Source organism: Lepidochelys olivacea (assembly GCF_965140295.1).
Source record: "Lepidochelys olivacea isolate rLepOli2 genome assembly, chromosome: 11".
In the NCBI taxonomy this organism is placed as follows: domain Eukaryota; kingdom Metazoa; phylum Chordata; order Testudines; family Cheloniidae; genus Lepidochelys; species Lepidochelys olivacea.
Genome location: NC_140421.1, coordinates 52,394,835 through 52,409,401, shown reverse-complemented (window position 1 = coordinate 52,409,401; position 14,567 = coordinate 52,394,835). Strand labels below are relative to the sequence as shown.

General features: G+C 44.3%; 1 long non-coding RNA gene across 3 annotated transcripts in view; it reads right to left on the bottom strand.

Moving 5' to 3' along the window:
• Positions 1 to 11,229: 11,229 nt before the first annotated feature.
• LOC311528504 overlaps positions 11,230 to 14,567 on the bottom strand; it is a 69,010-nt gene continuing 65,672 nt past the window's right edge. For 2 of the 3 annotated variants that reach the window (XR_014713614.1, XR_014713616.1), the window contains 2 exons: positions 14,208 to 14,424; positions 11,230 to 13,756 (listed from right to left, as the gene is read on the bottom strand). This is a non-coding gene — a long non-coding RNA (uncharacterized lncRNA). The remainder of the gene's footprint in view (positions 13,757 to 14,207; positions 14,425 to 14,567) is intronic. The other variant, XR_014713615.1, reaches the window with a different exon arrangement.

Here is a 14,567-nt window from a genome sequence, read left to right as displayed (position 1 = left end):
GTGCGGGGGGAGGACTCCAGCGGGGGGTGTGGGCTCTGGGGTGGGGTTGGGGGTGGACAGTGCTCTGGGCTTGGACCAAGAAGCTCATAGGGCAGCAGGGGTCCGGGTGGCGCTTACCTCAAGCAGCTCCTGGAAACAGCAACATGTCCCCTCTCCAGCTCTTACAGGGCAGTGCAGCCAGGCAGCTCTGCACACTGTCCTGTCCACAGGCGCCGCCCTTGCAGCTCCCATTGGCCAGCGTTTCTGTGAGCTGTGCAGGTGGCACTTGGGGAGGGGGCAGCATGCAGAGCCCCCTGGCTGCCCCAACGCATAGGAGCTGAAAGGCGGACATGCCGCTGCTTTCGGGAGCCGCGCAAGCCTCGGACGCTGCTCCCAGGAGAGAACTAAAGAGCTGGATTAAAATGTCTGAAGGGCCGGATGTGGCCCCTGGGCCGTAGTTTGCCCACCCCTGTCCTAGAGCCTAGGATATGTCTATACCACAATCAGAGGTGTAACTGCAGCATGTGCAGACATATCTGATCTAGCTTTAATTTAAGTATTATGAGTACCTAATGAAGGCTAAGCAGCACAGATTTCAGCATGGGCTGAATTACACAGTGGTTTCAGGTGGGCTTGTACAACCAAACTGAAGTCCATGCTGCCACATCTTCACTGACTTGCAGTGTGTGTCTACACAAACTGCAATCACTCCCCTGATTGCAGGGTAGTAATATCCTTACTTGCACACATGGTTAAGCCTTTGCAGACATGGTTTTGACATTTTGAATAAATCCCTGGTGTCCACCTAATATGTGAACATATAACTTGCCTACACTAGGGTTTAAAAAAATAACTTTTTTTCCTAGTATAAGCAAGAACAGAAAGAAAGAAATTGGTTAGAACTAGTGCTATAATTTGAGAAGATAGGCCTCAAAAGCTTGAGAATGAAAGAACCACAAATGTGTAAAAAGAAATTAAGGGAAAGATTCTAATTAGTGTTTAGAAAAAAACTGTGTTCATTTCATAGCCCTTTACCAGAAATGGACAGCAGAAATGAAGGAGTGAACCCTGCAGAAGGGTATTTGTTAAACAAGTTATATGAGTTCCTGGTTTTAAAAGCTTCCTTTTTCTTGGCTAAACCTATTATTTTAATAATTACTAATAGTAGTATATTGTTTTGCACTTCAGCGCCTTGCTTCATCTGAGTAGGTCAATGTTCTTTACAAACATCTAATTAGGTCTCACAACACAGATGGCTGAAGCAAGGCACAGAGAATTTAAATAACCCGATGGTAAGTCAGTGGCAAAGCCAGGAACAATAAGTCCTGGTTTCCTAGTTTAACCACTAGATGCCACCATCATAAATTGGTAACATGGAAACTGCTATCTGTAGGCCTTGGTGATCAAGTAACAACTAGAAGTGTGTGAACACCAACAATTTTCGTTTGTGTGTGGTTCATTCACCAAACCTTGCAAATGTAGTTTTTGGGTTGCTAGTGGTCCTAATCCCCTTGCATAAAAGCTCAACTTCAGCAACCTACAACCTCCCCAGGGAAGTCCAACAGCGCATCGCTGCTATCATTAGAGCTGGGTCACAGAAACAAAAATGGAATTGCCTGTTATGAATAGTCAGGGAAAGACAGGATTTCCCTTCCCAAAATACCAAGGCTCAGTGCTTACACAGGTTTCAGAGTAGCAGCCGTGTTAGTCTGTATTCGCAAAAAGAAAAGGAGTACTTGTGGCACCTTAGAGACTAACCATTTTATTTGAGCATAAGCTTTCGTGAGCTACAGCTCACTTGTATGCATCTGATGAAGTGAGCTGTAGCTCACGAAAGCTTATGCTCAAATAAATTGGTTAGTCTCTAAGGTGCCACAAGTAATCCTTTTCTTTTTGCTTACACAGGGTTGCCCAGGTGCTTAGTTCGTTTCTCTGCTAATTCACTTAAGAAGAAAATGAGGCTAGGAATGAAACACTGAAAAACAAGTTTAATGGGAAAAATGTAAAAGTGAAAAAGCAAGAAATCATTATCAGAGTTCATGTACCTTTTTGTTCCTCCATTAAGCATTGCAGAGGCCTGATATATCCAGCCAGTACTGTGTGTAAGCTGCTTGTGTCCTTGGTTACCAATCATCAGAAGACAGACATAGAAGGCAAAATCCTGTACTGTACTTGACTCATGTGTGGGGTCCGGTCAAGCAGGTGTGCTCAGAGGCTGCCTACTGGAATGGGTCTCTAAATACCATTGTGGATCAGGACCTGTGTGACTGGGTAAGGTTTATGGCCTAATTTCAGAGCATCCATAGCTACCACCGAAGACAATGGACATTAACTAATAGGTTATAATCCAAAACCCAGCGAAGCAAATGGGCTTTGGATCAGGCAAATAATGCACAACGCTTAGTGGGATTAATCCAATGCCAATTGAAACTGATTGAAAGTCCGTTGACTTTCATAGATACTGGATCATATTTTTACCAACAGGGAGGATCAACAGAAATCAGAGGGAAATTTGACAAAGCCCTGGCTGGATTTAGTTGGGGATTGGTCCTGCTTTGAGCAGGGGGTTGGACTAGATGACCTCCTGAGGTCCCTTCCAACCCTGATAGTCTATGATTCTATGATTTGGCAACATTTGCACAGAATTTTCTCACAAATCTGTGGGATTTTGTCAGAACTTTTAGCCAAAGTCAGTGAGATCACTGTGAGGATGTCCCCTTTACTTTTTGTCTCACCTTGTCCTTTCTCTCTATTTTAATAATAGATAACATTGTAAGACCCAAGGAGAGTCATTCCAAAATTAACATGAATTGCTGTAGCTAGGGCAAATTTATATAAACCCCATCAAACCGCACAAGTATCACAGCAGGAAACCCACAATTTGTAGCTGACTACATTGCAGACATTGGTTGTTTGAAAAGTGTGAATTGGGAGTGCTTTGTTCCAAATGAGTCTTGAGTGGGCCTGCCTGTTACAAAAAAGCCAGTTAGCTGCGAACCAGCTGAGCAGCGAACAACAAAGAGGCTAACAGAGGGAGTTTGCCTGGGATCTGTCTGAGAGGAGATACGCTAGGGGCTGCATTAGGGAGGCTGTGTTGGTGAGTATCTGAGTGTCTGTTGTGGGGACAGTTTGATCATGTGCTTGATTGGTTGTTTGAAAAGTGTGAATTGGGAGTGCTTTGTTCCAGGTGAGCCTTGAGTGGGCCTGCCTGTTATAAAAAGCCAGTGAGCTGTGAACCAGCTGAGCGGCGAACAGCAGAGAAGCTAACAGAGGGAGTTTGCCTGTGGAGAGCCCACTGAGGCTTACATCTTGCCGGCTTCTCTGGGTAGTTACTACAACTCCTAAGGAAGCTCATAGAAGGAAGGTAATATGGATGGGGAGTGTTCAGCTGTTGTCATCTGCATTGGATGTGCCATGTTTGTCTTTCTTCCCCAGGACAGAAGCGACTTTATCTGTACAAAGTGCAAGCTGGTCTCCATATTGAAAGAGAAGTTCAAGATCTGGAGAAACAAGTATCGACCCTGCGTTGCATAAGATAAACTGAAGATTTCCTGGACAGACATCAGAATATGCTTCTACGGACACAATGTTCTGAAGATTCAGAGCAGGCTGTGCAGCAGGGACAGAAGGATGGTGAAGAAATTTGGCAGCATGTGAATTCCAGAAGAAGAAAGGGGAGTGTTCATGTACCAGCAACGCAGATACCGGTAAGCAACCATTTTCATGTTCTCGCCACAGGTACTAATGCGGAGAGTAGACTAGATGATACATCTGAGGGAAGGGTACAGAAGGAGACTCCGCCGATTGGAAGGCATGAGACACACTGTCCTAGGGTTGCGGCTTCCATGACCACCGCTCCCAAGAGAAGGAGGTGGGTGGTGGTGGTTGGGGACTCTTTCCTCAGCAGGACTGAGTCATCTATCTGCTGCCCCAACTGGGAAAACCGAGAAGTCTGCTGCTTGCCAGGAGCTAGGATTCACGATGTGACGGAGAGACTGCTGAGACTCATCAAGCCCTCAGATCGCTACCCCTTCCTGCTTCTCCACATGGCACCAATGATACTGCCAAAAATGACTTTGAGTGGATCACTACAGACTACGTGGCTCTGGGAAGAAGGATAAAGGAGTTTGAGGTGCAAATGGTGTTCTCGTCCATCCTCCCCATGGAAGGAAAAGGCCTGGGTAGAGACCATCTAATCGTGGAAGTCAACGAATGGCTACGCAGGTGGTGTTGGAGAACAGGCTTTGGATTCTTTGACCATGCGGTGGTGTTCCAAGAAGGAGTGTTAGGCAGAGACAGGCTCCACCTAACGAAGAGAGGGAAGAGCATCTTTGCAAGCAGGCTGGCTAACCTAGTGAGGAGGGCTTTAAACTAGGTTCACCGGGGGAAGGAGACCAAAGCCCTGAGGTAAGTGGGGACGTGGGATACCAGGAGGAAGCACGAGCAGGAGAGCACAAGAGGGGAGGGCTCCTGCCTCATACTAAGAAAGCAGGACAAATAGCAAGTTATCTCAAGTGCCTATACACAAATGCAAGAAGCCTGGGAAACAAGCAGGGAGAACTGGAAGTCCTGGCAAAGTCAAGGAATTATGATGTGATTGGAATAACAGAGACTTAGTGGGATAACTCACATGACTGGAGTACTGTCACAGATGGATATAAACTGTTCAGGAAGGACAGGCAGGGCAGAAAAGTTGTGGGAGTTACATTGTACGTAAGAGAGCAGTATGACTGCTCAGAGCTCCGGTATGAAACTGCAGAAAAACCTGAGAGTCTCTGGATTAAGTTTAGAAGTGTGAGCAACAAGGGTGATGTTGTGGTGGGAGTCAGCTATAGACCACTGGACCAGGGGGATGAGGTGGACGAGGCTTTCTTCCGACAACTAACGGAAGTTACTAGATTGCAGGCCCTGGTTCTCATGAGAGACTTCAATCACCCTGATATCCGCTGGGAGAGCAATACAGCAGTGCACAGACAATCCAGGAAGTTTTTGGAAAGTGTAGGGGACAATTTCCTGGTGCAAGTGCTGGAGGAACCAACTAGGGGCAGAGCTCTTCTTGACCTGCTGCTCACAAACTGGGAAGAATTAGTGGGGGAAGCAAAAGTGGATAGGAACCTGGGAGGTAGTGACCATGAGATGGTCGAGTTCAGGATCCTGACACAAGGAAGAAAGGAGAGCAGCAGAATACGGACCCTGGACTTCAGAAAAGCAGACTTTGACAACCTCAGTGAACTGATGAGCAGGATCCCCTGGGAGAATAACATGAGGGGGAAAGGAGTCCAGGAGAGCTGGCTGTATTTTAAAGAATCCTTATTGAGGTTACAGGGACAAACCATCCCAATGTGTAGAAAGAATAGTAAATATGGCAGGCGACCAGCTTGGCTTAACAGTGAAATCCTTGCTGATCTTAAACACAAAAAAGAAGCTTACAAGAAGTGGACAAATGACCAGGGAAGAGTATAAATATATTGCTCGGGCATGCAGGAGTGAAATCAGGAAGGCCAAATCACACCTGGAGTTGCAACTAGCAAGAGATGTTAAGAGTAACAAGAAGGGTTTTTCAGGTATGTTAGCAACAAGAAGAAAGTCAAGAAAAGTGGGCCCCTTACTGAATGAGGGAGGCAACCTAGTGACAGAGGATGTGGAAAAAGCTAATGTACTCAATGCTTTTTTTGCCTCTGTTTTCATGAACAAGGTCAGTTCCCAGACTACTGCACTGGGCAGCGCAGCACGGGGAGGAGGTGACCAGCCCTGTGTGGAGAAAGGAGTGGTTCAGGACTATTTAGAAAAGCTGGATGAGCACAAGTCTATGGGGCCGGATGTACTGCATCCGAGAGTGCTAAAGGAGTTGGCGGATGTGATTGCAGAGCCATTGGCCATTATCTTTGAAAACTTTCATGGCGATTGGGGGAGGTCCCGATCTGGATGACTGGAAAAAGGCTAATGTAGTGCCCATCTTTAAAAAAGGGAAGAAGGAGGATCCGGGGAACTACAGGCCAGTCAGCCTCACCTCAGTCCCTGGAAAAATCATGGAGCAGGTCCTCAAGGAATCAATTCTGAAGCACTTGGAGGAGAGGAAGGTGATCAGGAACAGTCAGCATGGATTCACCAAGGGCAAGTCATGCCTGACTAATCTAATTGCCTTCTATGATGAGATAACTGGCTCTGTGGATGAGGGGAAAGCAGTGGACATGTTGTTCCTTGACTATAGCAAAGCTTTTGACACAGTCTCCCACAGTATTCTTGCCAGCAAATTAAAGAAGTATGGGCTGGATGAATGGACTATAAGGTGGATAGAAAGCTGGTTAGATCATCGGGCTCAAAGGGTAGTGATCAATGGCTCCATGTCTAGTTGGCAGCCGGTATCAAGTGGAGTGCCTCAAGAGTCGGTCCTCAGGCCGGTTTTGTTCAATATTTTCATTAATGATCTGGAAGATGGTGTGGATTGCACCCTCAGCAAGTTTGCCGATGACACTAAACTGAGAGGAGAGATAGATAAGCTGGAGGGTAGGGATAGGATACAGAGGGACCTAGATTTCTTTTGGCCCAATCCTCTAATTTGTTTGATGAGGTTCAACAAGGACAAGGGCAGAGTCCTGCACTTAGGACGGAAGAATCCAATGCACCGCTACAGACTAGGGACTAAATGGCTAGGCAGCAGTTCTGCAGAAAAGGACCTAGAGGTTACAGTGGACAAGAAGCTGGATATGAGTCAACAGTGTGCCGTTGTTGCCAAGAAGGCCAATGGTATTTTGGGATGTATAAGTAGGGGCATTGCCAGCAGATCGAAGGACGTGATCATTCCCTTCTGTTCGACATTGGTGAGGCCTCATCTGGAGTTCTGTGCCCAGTTTTGGGCCCCACACTACAAGAAGGATGTGGAAAAATTAGAAAACCTCCAGTGGAGGGCAACAAAAAATGATTAGGGGACTGGAACACATGACTTATGAGGAGAGGCTGAGGGAACTGGGATTGTTTAGTCTGCAGAAGAGAAGAATGAGGGGGGATTTGATAGCTGCTTTCAGCTACCTGAAAGGGGGTTCCAAAGAGGATGGATCTCGACTGTTCTCCGTGGTAGCAGATGACAGAATGAGGAGTAATGGTCTCAAGTTGCAGTGGGGGAGGTTTAGGTTGGATATTAGGAAAAACTTTTTCACTAGGAGGGTGGTAAAACACTGAATGCGTTACCTAGGGAGGTGGTGGAATCTCCTTCCTTAGAAGTTTTTAAGGTCAGGCTTGACAAAGCCCTGGCTGGAATGATTTAGTTGGGGATTGATCCTGCTTTGATCGGGGGTTGGACTAGATGACCTCCTGAGGTCCCTTCCAACCCCGATCGTCTATGACATCACTTTTGCTCTAATTTTTAAGGACATTTGGAATTAAATTATTTGAATAGTTGAAAGACTAATGTTGAGTCTGACGCTAAGTGTTACTGTTAATTAGTATGCTTCCATGCAGAATGCTTTTCAACAAACAGCTATTTGAGAAGTGTACTGGAATCCAACTGAGACATTTACATGTCCTGGCATGTGCCTGAATTCTTTTAGACGATACACTTCAATTCTGGACAATAATTCATACACTTCATTCTCTGATGCTGTTGCTATAGTTCACTACTTGTTTGCTCCGCAATGTAAGTGGTTTAATCTGAATGCTTGTGAACATTCTACTGCATCAGTGATTTATTTGCTATGATTGATATGTACAAACAGCAGAGGTTGACAATTGAGTAACTGAGTGGACAAAGTATAAGCTCCCCACTGATTATCCTTTTCATGTTCAGTTACAAACACAATTAAAGTTTATTAATGACTAATTCATCACAATATCCCTGTGTTTGAGTGTTTTGTTGATTAGCCTGTGAGAGGGCTAATAAAGGTTCCTGGTCCTGAAGAGTGGGTGTTTTCAACTTCTGTACTTACCTGAAATTATTGACATTTCCACTGTGAGTATTGAATGTGTGACTGACAAGTCTTCTTAAAGTAGATTTAATCATGCACTAGGAATGCATTTAACAGATCACCCCACCTTCACATCCAAGATAAGAGCACTTTTGCTATTTGTAACTGTTAAGTTTAAAAATCAACAAATGAAAAGAGTTGTATTGGGTATGCCAAAGTCTCTCACTGAGGGCTAGATTCTTCCTGGAGATTCAGCCCTGACGCTGAGTGAGAGGTGGCATATAACTGCTCTACCCCAGGAGAAGTCCTGGGACAGGTATGTTATTCACAGTGCCACCTGGTGGCTAAACATTATAATACAGTTTAACATTACATTCTAGGTACAATTTAGTCTTAAATGACTTCCTGACACTGTATGAAACATTTATAATTTGGGGATGGTACCTAAACAGGTCCAAGTTTGTTGCACAAATGAGGTTCCTGACTGAATATAGATTACTATGTGATGTCACTGGGCTTTTGAAAACTAGATTAAGGATACTTAGTTTTTTATTTTTAAATTATAATAAATTAAGTTAATTCCCTTACCTAGCCATTGATTTCAATGAAAAATAATGACTAGGACACTTGTTAAATTCAGCGTTGAGTGATAATATTTAAGGATCTTGTAAAGTGCCCTTCTCTTCAGCATCTGGGGTCTTTACAAAAATGTAAAAAGATACAAAATCAAACACAAATTACCCAACATAGGAAGCTTATAAACAGAATGGAGCGGCACGGCAGCTGGAGCCGCCCACTTTCATGCTCCAGGGATGCTCCAGGGCCCAGAGGAAGGGTGCCGGGAGGGGCAGCAGTCAGGGGCTGGGAGACACTCCAGGCAGGGCTAGGGGAGAGACCCTGAAATTCCTGGAGCCTGGGCATCACGGCCCCATATAACTCACCGCCCCTGCAGATTAGGGCCCTCCACTGGAAAAGCTCTGCTACCTGTCCTGGGGAGTTTGCTTGTAGGAACTGAGGCCAGGGGCATACCACCTGATCTTAGCTGATGTGACAAAATATAAGTTGCCAGGTGTTTAATAATATACCACTACCGGAAGCTGGTAAGCAAAGTCCTCAGGGCAAGCATCAACACAAGCAAATGTACCTGGCTAGAAAGATGAAAACAAAGTATCCCAAGGCTCAACATGGGGACCAATCTTGTCAGAAACTGAATATGTGTCTAGAAAGTGGGACAAGTCTGCAGATAGCATCAAGACAGAAGGGGTGGTCGTTGCTAGGGAGGACAGAGTCAATCTGCAGCTGACTGAGGCAATTTAAGGAAATAGGAAACTGGTTGGGTATGTTTGCATGCACCAAAGACAACTACAAGGCAATGTAAACATTGGAATTTTGCTGGAAGAGCCAAAGAGACTTAGGTGTGTCAGAGACACAGGTGCCTAGCTGTAGTGAGGAAGTTTGGGTTTATAAACAAGGCAATGGTATACATATCTGAGGGGGGGAATGGCATCCATACAGAAGGCTAGCCTTCTGCATGCAGAAACCTGGATTGGGAAAGGATATGCATTTCACAGTTTCCTTCAACCACTTGTCTGTGATGTTGTTTTGAAAAGAAAGTTAGACTTAATGACAATATCTGATCTGTTCACAAAAGAAATGGAATACAGGAATAATGAAAAAAGCCTGTCCCCTCTCCCCACAATTCACTGCCTAATTGTGCCTCTGAGACTCATTTTAATTCACTTTGAATTACACTGGAATTTTTGTCAAGGCTCTGTATACTGTCTAGAGCCTCTAAAGCATGCACTCTGTTCAGTTTACATATGCTGTAAGCACCATTAAAAGTGTATGCTTACGACATAATATGAACCTCTCCCACAGTGCTTAGAATAGGAAATACCACGAACACTACAGTAAATTCCAGTACTGTGTATAATAAATGTCCAGTTTTTAATCATGCGCATGATATGGAATATTTTAAAATAATGAATGATCAGTAAATTTCTGTTGTCAGAATTCAGATTCTGAAGCATCACGGTTGTCATTTGTGTACTGAAAAATTGGAGTCCACTTAATTTCTAGTTGTGAATATGCTATGCAGCTTCATAAGTGGAAAGTGGCTTTCCCATAAACTATCTTCTTCAGATATTTATTGGGAGAAGCCTCTCAGAGCACTGGGGGATAGGCAGAATGCAAAACATGATTCTAGAGCCACCATTCCCTCCCCCACCCCAAGATAATCTCGTCTGAGTCCTCACTGGATGCTTCTGACATTACCACTCCATCAAATGATAAACTAGAGGATTCTACCTTCCCCACGAGACCAAGCACATTACTTGTGACAGACTGGCTCTTTACTATTTCAAGGAGTGTGTGGTCCAAACGTTGTAGGTTTAAACCAAACCCTCCATCAGGTTCATGGAACTGGATTTCAACATCAAGCCAACTGCTCCTCAAGTGATTGCCGCTAGAGAACAGCCATAGCCATGCAGGCTGCGCAGTGTTCCAGTGGTGGTCAAAGTCAGAATGAAGCCTGGGGGTTATAGCAGCTGGAGCTATCTGGGGAGACTGCAGAAGGGAAGGTTGGTAGGGGAAAGGACCGCAACAGTTAAATTAGGCATTTGCATTTATGTATTATTTAAAAAGAAAAGGAGGACTTGTGGCACCTTAGAGACTAACCAATTTATTTGAGCATAAGCTTTCATGAGCTTATGCTCAAATAAATTGGTTAGTCTCTAAGGTGCCACAAGTCCTCCTTTTCTTTTTGCGAATACAGACTAACACGGCTATTACTCTGAAACCTGTATTATTTAAAGAATTTAAATGGAACATTTTACTCTCCAACCCAGGGGTTATAATTTATTGGGGGTTCTTGTGAAATCAAAAGCCAGGAGAGTAAAGCTGGAAATAGAAATACAACCCCTACATTCATCTACCTGTTTCTTCATTCCATATTTTAAACAATTTAATTATTCACACCAGCTCAGTAACAGCTGGGGGCCAGATCCTCAGCAGGAGTAAATCGGTTTGTCTCCATATACTTCCCTTTATTAATCTGACTGGATGATTGAGATTTCAAAGGAGCTATATCAATTTACACCAGTTGACGCTCTGGCTCTGAATATCTAAGCTATGTAAACATAGGCTTCTATTTGTTTTCTTGGCTTCAAGGTTGATGAACAATTGCACACATACCAATTCCTCTACTTCATTCCCACACCTGATAATTAAATATAAAATCCACATTTATATGGGTTAATGAAAAAGATAAACATTTTTCAATCTCACCTCAAATGTAAAAGAAAAATGAAACAAAAAGACAGACAAATTTCACAAGCAGAGAACTGTAATTTTGACAAACAACAACAACAAAATGTTTTCTTTGTAAAACATTGACTTTTCTGCCAAGGTCAAATGTACACAACTCTTGATTTTTCCAACAGGGCAGAATTTCATCATTTTCTTGTGGAAGGCTGTTGAGCCACTGGTGAAAAATGGTTAAAATTTCACACAGGATCAAATCTGTGACTACTTCTGGCATCAGAAGTTTTATCTTCTTATTACTCCTTTTTATCAAGCAGCCCAGTTTCAGGTGTTTCCAAGACAGCCTTTCATTCTGCCAACATTCAGAAAAGAGCAAGTTTGTATTAAACAACTTTAGACGTAGTTAATACATCATTTCCTATGGGTATTTCTGCTGGAATTCAATCCAACACACCAACATTTAAAATGGCTTCCACACCTTCCCACTCCAAATGCACTTTAGCTAAAGGCACACTGGTTTTACAGCTTCCCAATGCCAGGAGCTCTACACTTTCTCCCTGCAGCCCGTCAGTCTTCCTGACCATGCCCTCTCTAACCAGAGAGATCTGGGCACCAATGTCTCTCCACTCTAGGCATTCTTTGCCATTCACTGTGACGACTTTAATAAACTCAGCAGCAACCTCCAAAGGGCCGGACCTTACAAAGTTTATCAGGAATGTTTCAGGCACCTCTGTGGGTCCTGTGTTTACAACAGCTGCATTAATCTGGGCTGTGGCTGGATGGTTGTAGGCTGAGATTCCCTTTGTTTAGGGCAATTGTCCCTCAGATGCTTGGTGGAATTACATGTGAAATACTTTCTGGGTCCGTCCTCCTATGACATAGATCTGCAAATGTGATTTCCAGGACGGCATCGGTTCTGTGGAGGTGAATGCCTGGGCTCAACCCTCCCACTTTCCTCCCTCTGCCCTTCACTTGGAGGCTTGTGCTCACTGGAATCTCTGTCTTGTGCATAGGAATCAGCCAGATCAGCAGCCTCTTGCACAGACATTAGCGATTTATCTCAAAGAGCAGCTCTGATTTCATCAGAGCATACATATACTTAGAAAATGCTCTTATGCAAAAAGTTCAAATAACTGGTCGTAATTCTCTGCCCCTTTTCCTTCTGCCCATTTCCTGATCAAATCATACATATATTCTCTACAACTCATATTAACATCCTTTTTGAGTTTCTGAATCTCACCCGGTACACTTCAAGGGTGATTTGAAACCTTTGCAATACAGCCTTTTCAAATTCATTGTATTTCAAACCTATTCAATTGGCATTTCATTAAATACAATCAATGCTTTATCCAAAAGCCTTTTCACCAGCGTGGGGAATTTCTTGTCTTCTGGGACCTTATGCAACACATAGAATCTTTCAAAAGTTGTAAGGTATTCCTCAATTCAATCTGATTTTTTGTATGCAGGGCATAGCTTGTCCCATCAGGCTATTCCTGAGGAAGAGAGAGTACTTGTGGGTTGTGTCCATATTTATCCATCATATCCAGGTTATACAGTCTCTCTCTCCCCCTTTCTTGGGCTTCTTTCTCTTTTTAGTTCCATGGTTCACTGGTGTGCTTCCTCCTGTTGTTGCTTTTCTGCCTCCCTCTCCTCGTCTCTCTGGTCTGCTTCTCTTACTTGGTTTTGTTTATCTTGCTGTTTGGCTTCCCATTTTTGGTGATCATGAGCTGCTTTTGCAGCTTCGCATTCTTTCTCTTTCTGATCGGCCTCCAATCTGTCTAGTTCTAACTTTGTGGTTATTTTGCTGCTGCTCATTTTAAAATGCCTTTTGTTCTAGTTCCTTGCCCAAAATAAACAAACAAAAAACAATTAATCTGTAAACTTTCTTTGACTCCACTCAGCCTTCTCACTTGAAAAATCGCTGAAAAATCTAGTAAATCAGTGGTTTGAGTCAGACATGCCAAACCCACGAAAAAAATTGCAGAAATTGGGCTTGTTTTTGGTTTAATTGGCTTGTGAGTTTCTTGTTGGCTAGTTTTTGGCTTGTTGCAGCTTGTTACTTCTTTTTTCTGATCCGCTCCGAGCAAGCAGAGACAAGGGGCAAGCAGGGGCAAGAGGGGGAAGAGAGTCAGGGGTGCACAGCAGGCCCACTACAGTCCCAGACTGTGGGGGGGGGGGGGAATCTAGTCACATAGAGTGCTGGGGTTCTTAGGGATTGGCTTGCTTTGGCCTTGTTTTGAAATGGTATTAGCTTGATTTTTGGCTTATTGTGAAAGTTGGGGTGCTTATTTACCACATGAAAGTTGGCAACTGTGGTTTGAGTGTGAGCCAAATAGCAAGTAGTAAACAGTAAATCCTGTTGGACTATGCCAATGTGACGCTTTGGGACTTCACCACTGCCTGCCCTGTAACCCAGAGTGCTTCTACGCTGTGCAGCTTTGGCTCAGAGCCCTGATGCAAGTAGCTTTCATCAGCATAATGGCCTCATCCTAGGTTCCCCCAGCCTGGTTACGCCTTGCAGGATGACACCAACAGCTCTTCCAGTCCTGAGTCTCCCCAAAACCATCTCCCTCTGCAGTTTCCAGTCCCTCTCACAGAAGTTATCAAGTTTTCTGCTGCCAAAGAGACAGAACATACACCAGCCTGTTAGTTTAGCTGAACACTTCACCCTTCCATTTAATACACAGCACTACTCCTGGGGGAATTCTGGGCCAAAAAATTAAAAATTCTGCAAAATTCTGCATATTTTATTTGTCAGAATAACACTATAGATTCACGTCAGTTTTAATTAGTTTGGTAATTTATTTCAAAATAACTGTCAGCAACTATATCTGTAACAATGCAGACACACAAAAAATTCCCCCAGGTGTAGAGAGTTAAAGAAACCCCTACAACAACCCAGTTCCTGTTTCTCTGCCCTCTCCCCTCCAGAGCCCAGCTGTGGAGTCAGACACCCACACCCCCTCCCCCAGAGCCCAACTGCATGGCGCTCCCAAGCCCAGACACCCCTACCTCCCAGAGCCCAGCTGCTGGGTCCCCGGCAGCCCAAACACCCACACCCCCTACCTGCTAGAGCTCAGGGATTCAGAGGGACAAACAGCCTGATGCTTGGTCCTGGGCTTGTGTGGAGTTTCCTGCTTGCCACCTCCTTCCTTCAGGGCATGCCAGGAGTTGCAACTGCCCAGAATCCTCCAGCTCTGTCCCCCTTCTCTTCACAGTGTCTTCTATTTTGGAGCTCGGCTCTGCCAAATCTAGTGGCAGCCAGCAGCTCAGCAGCCCATTTCTGTGGGGGGAAAAGGAAATTCTGCACAGAACATTAATTTCTGTGCAAACTCTGCATTGCGCAGAATTCCCCCAAGAGTAACAGCAATGAGATAGTTTTGCAGTCAAACAAGAATAAGTTTATTAACAAAGAACAGAGTATAA